We start from the raw sequence: 5,037 nt of genomic DNA, 5'->3' as shown, positions 1-5,037 counted from the left end.
CCCATCAACATTGTTCTTGTCTCTTTCTCCCTCTGTTTTGCTGTCATTCATTATCCTGCATCTTCTTTTAACATGCTAATTTAGTTTCTATGTATTTGTTCTTCCTCAAGATGGAAGAAAGTTGTCATTAGCAGGTGGGAAATATTATTTTTGTCATTTTCATCACGTTGCCAATGTGCCATAAAAATTGCTTCTTTAATGAGGATTGACAGCAAATACAGAGAATGCATTCTAGAAAATCAATTTAAAGGATCATTTTTCATTTATTATCTGATTGTACAACAGTATAATGATACATACATCATGTCAGTATCATAGTAAACAACTCAAATAACTCAACACTATTTTAAAGCATTTTCTTACTCCTTAGTATGACATTTAAAAGTAATTGTCAGCCACTGTGAAAATGAAAAAAATATGTCCAGTGTTCAAGCTTCATGAATAATTTAATATAATAGTGTAAGATATTTCTTATGCCAAAGGTATCTGAAAGTGTGCACATTTCTAACATCGTCAGTTTTTGAAACTTCAAATTTGGATGGATATTAATTAATCACAGACCATAGAATTAAGGGGTAGAATGTATGAGGGGAGGGAGTATATTTGAATGAAAGTATATATGTTTAATCCTAACCATAATTCTTGCCACTGATAGACTATTTTTGACTGGTTTCTTTCAAATTTGAGAGAATAACAAGAATAACAAAATCCCAAGGTGATAACCCTTCCTTAAGTTAAATAATACATACTGTGGTACATAGCCATCTGCATACCTATTTCTGAACCTCCAAACTTGTCATTCCTAAAAGCATTCTTTTGTTATACACATATTCTTCTAAAGATTGGTCTTATTTTCACAATTTCAAAAAAGTATACAGTGTTAGAGCTCTTTTAGAATTTGTCTAGCAGATTTTTCAGTTTTCACCAGAAACTTCCCCAAAATAAAAATAAATTAAAGAGTACATACTATCACAAGACATTTCAGTATTTAGAGTCTAGGTTTAAATAGCTATATGTAGTTCTAAAGGCCTCTGACTTTATTATCAGTATCATTAAATTATATATAATTCAAGTCAAATTTTTATAACCTTAATCTAAACATTATGCCACTAGATGGAGTTTTGAGTTTTGTATTGGATTGTTTGGTGCATGCTATAGAATTTCAGAGAAAATTATTTTACATACTTATACATACAAGTAAGGATTCATCAGCATCCTGTGCTATCTTTCTCTGAACAATTATTAGGATCAGTAATAAAATTTAATTTTAAAATGTTCTTCTGTGAGTGTCATGCACTAGTCCTGAGAAGAACACTCACAAAACATAGCATAGCATTAGCTTTGGAAAGGTGAAATTAAATAAAATGTAAAACATTGTGGAAATCTGTTGTGTTTAATGATAATCTAGAGCTAACACTCTGGAATGACATTTACCATTACTTCACAGGTGTTTTAGTGACCACTGACCTTAAAATTAAAAAAAAATAATAAAAAAAAAGTAAAACCTTTCAACTACTTTGTCACTGTTATCAGCAGCCAGCACATGGGCCAAATGTGTGCTGGTGACAGGCATCAGTAACTCATGCCGTTTCCCTTTTTTACCAGGAATTGATTTAACCACAACCTATCTAGCAGAATTTCAGGAAAGGAGTTGTAAGTAGTGCCTTAAGTACAATGTCTAGGATTCTAAAATCCCAGGAGGGACGGGGATATATGTATGCCATCAGGCAAGAAAATCTATACTGGCCAAGTTAATAGGCAAGAAAACCTCCATTTGTTAATAGACGCTATGCTTAGATAGCAGAGCATAAAAAAGAAAGTGTGAATAAGGTTTTTTAGGTTAAAAATAATTGCTTCTATAAATTAACTCCCTCCTGAAAATCTCAAAGCTTTAAATGTCCAAACTTTCTGTAGCTGAAGGTGACTAGCAATTTAAAGATCTTTCCTAAGTAATTCTCTCAGGTAGGCAGAAACAGCCCATTCCCCAAAGAATAGATAGGTGAGGCAACTGGGATCTATAGAAATGTAACTTTATTTGGAAATCAATGTCCCAGTGAAATGAGAGATAAAATCATACATTTTATCCTTATTAACAAACTTATTTTTACACTTAACCACATACAGAAAATGCTTAAGTGGTTATTCCAGGAATGTTTGAGGGACAATTTAAGGACTGAATGTATGACTCTTTCAGGTATCTATTTTGTTTTCTTCAAAGCTGGAAAATGGATTCTGAAAATGAGAAGAAAGTTAAAAGCTAGCTAATCTGTTTCCTATCAGGATAGGGCAGAAGGGATTATAACCACCTGTGGTAAATGCCTACGGGTTCATCTCTGCTTGAAATGACCTCTCCTGTAAGTTTACTGCTTTCCAATCTCTCACACAGAAAATTATTGACAACTTTGAGAAGTTTAGTTAGACTGAGGCAATATCTCAGTTTATATGTTATATGTAAATATTAATAAATGTCATATTAATTCTGAGCTAACACTTACTGTCCATTTCCCACCTTGCTTAGTCATTAATTGCTCTGTGTTTCATAATCCAAGGTATGGCATCAGTTCAATCTATTATATCTTTGGCCAAGAGTAAAAAATAAATTTTTTAAAAAGTCAAAATAATGTCACAGTAAACATCATTCAGCTTTTAAAGGAACCAAAAAAATACAAATTTGTAGTATAAAATTGTAGAGGCATCTAAAACATGTGTTATAGTGCTGTTTATTTTGTTTTGAGATAGTTTTCAAACTATTGATTCAACAAAATAGAAAAAAAAATACTGATTTATTTACAAAACTAAGTATCTGAGAAAAAAGCACAGTGGACTATGTAGCCCACAACTATTTTATTCAAGCTATGAATTTCTGGGCATTTCTCATAAGCAGTTGCAAGCAGAGCATCAGCTCCTGAAATTTAAATCTTCCTAAAATTTGCCTTCTTGAGATACAATCAAATAAATAATTCTACTTCCTTTTGAGGAGGAAGACTTTAAAATGCTCTAGGTAAGATGAAAATCAGGCTTTATTTAGAGGTAAATAAAAAAGGAATATACATATTAAAAGTTCACAAAATTCTATGACTTGAAAATAACTTTAAAGTCCACATGAAAATAAGCATTAGAGCTAATACTGAGAGTCTAGGTAAAAATAACTGTAGTTGAAGGATCTGAATTTAATATACATGGAAGTAGCATGCTTGATAAGACTTGGATTTGTGACTAAAAATATAACAAAGACAACCAGTGTCAATATTATGGTATCCATCATAGTTCAGTGGGCTATTAAAGTAATTCATTTTGCTCAATTGTTTGCAGTTCACTTCTGTTGATTAGATAATGGTGAATATATCTCTTAAATTTTCGATAACAAAAGAATTTTTGACATTTTCTATAACAGGAAGGGACATTTTGGGCATTTACACACAAAAAGAAAATATAACAACTTTGGGGAGTACTAAATAAAACCAATAATACTTCACTGACCTACATTAGCACAAAACCATTCATCAAACACCCATTTTATACTAGCAAGTTAAAAAGTGGCCTGTTTAAATATATAGGTAAACAATTCAAAGTATTCTATGTGGTGTTTTTTTTAAATACCAAAAAATAATTAGCCAATCAGTTTCTCAAATTAGCAGTTTTCCTATTACTATTGTTCCAAGTGTCTTATATAGTAAAGTTATTGTGTTTGTTCATGATAGTTGAATTATGGAATAAGAAACAAATCTTAGTAATAGAAAAATCCAGTAACTTTCATGAATAAATTGTAGGCTACTTATAGCATTAATATATCTCCATTTTCAAAATTTTGGTTTAAAATGCTCTGAGTAACAGCCTGTGACAAAGCAATCCTCAATTTCCAACTAAAATACCTTTGAGAATATAGAAAATGAAGAAAACACACCAGTGCTGAAAACCAAGAATGATTATCAATGAAAACACACCAGTGCTGAAAATCAGAAATGATGAGCTAGATTTAGGAAGAGTTTTTCATTAATTAGAAAAGTCAATGACTAGATAAAAAAATGAAAAACAAACAAAAAAAACAGTAGACCAAGTTATTCTATTTACAAGAATGTACAACTGAAATAAATGGAAAGAAATAAACTTATGGTTTACACATTCAGTTAGTAAATTATTGGCTCAGTTCTATGCAAACTTTCTGGGATCTAGATTAAATGGATGATTTTCTAAGAATTTATAAATTATGTAAACTGACCTTGTATTAACTACATGTATAGGATCATATATAAAAGAAAATTTTAAGAACCCCAACATTCACCATATATAGTCAGTTTTATATGAGAAATTCTGCAAAACTTCTAAGAAACATTTATTCCAGTATTTTTCAAAGTTTATGAGAAAAAATTAATTAAAAGTTCCCAAATTATTTTTTTGCAATGAGAAAACATTGATAATGCACTCATAAACTTACTACTACTGTGAGAGAACACTAAAATCAAATTTATTATTTATATTGGTATAAAACTATTACTAAAATTTCACAAATAGGTTTAATACAGGAATATAAACATTTTAATATTCAGAAATATATTAATATAGTTTACCATATTAATAGGTCAGCACATATGTCATACAATCATTTGAGTATTTATTTGATAAAGTTCAAAAATAAATGCATTCCTGATTTTAAACTTCTTAAAGAGTAATACTAGTATATAAACATAACAACGTATTAATTCATAAGCCAGGATCATGTCTAGTATAGTAACAAAGAATTGCTACTAAAGTAAGGAAGATTAACTAGGGTATCCATTATTAACCCTCTTTTAATATTTTATTGGAAAGTCTAGTCAATGCAATTAGAGAAAAGAAATAAATAATACCATAGGGATTTAATAATTATATACAAAATGAATAATCTTCAAATGTACAACCATGTGTTAGAAGGTAGAAAAGAAAGGATATATCCTATTTATAGCAGAGCAGAAGATATAAATGAAAGGCCTTTTAAAAATGCTTATAGTGATGTACATAACTTGTTTAAAAATTAAACATACTTTTAGAGACAATCGA

At 29.9% G+C, this 5,037-nt stretch overlaps 1 non-coding gene across 1 annotated transcript; it reads left to right on the top strand.

Annotated features, from left to right (window-relative positions):
* Positions 1 to 875: 875 nt before the first annotated feature.
* LOC138388936 (U7 small nuclear RNA) lies at positions 876 to 938 on the top strand. The gene has a single exon (XR_011234391.1). It is a non-coding gene; the product is annotated as a U7 small nuclear RNA (small nuclear RNA).
* Positions 939 to 5,037: the final 4,099 nt, after the last annotated feature.

This window comes from Eulemur rufifrons, chromosome 7, assembly GCF_041146395.1.
Source record: "Eulemur rufifrons isolate Redbay chromosome 7, OSU_ERuf_1, whole genome shotgun sequence".
Lineage (NCBI taxonomy): Eukaryota > Metazoa > Chordata > Mammalia > Primates > Lemuridae > Eulemur > Eulemur rufifrons.
Note: the sequence above shows the minus strand (reverse complement) of the source record. Positions and strands in the feature narration are given on the sequence as shown.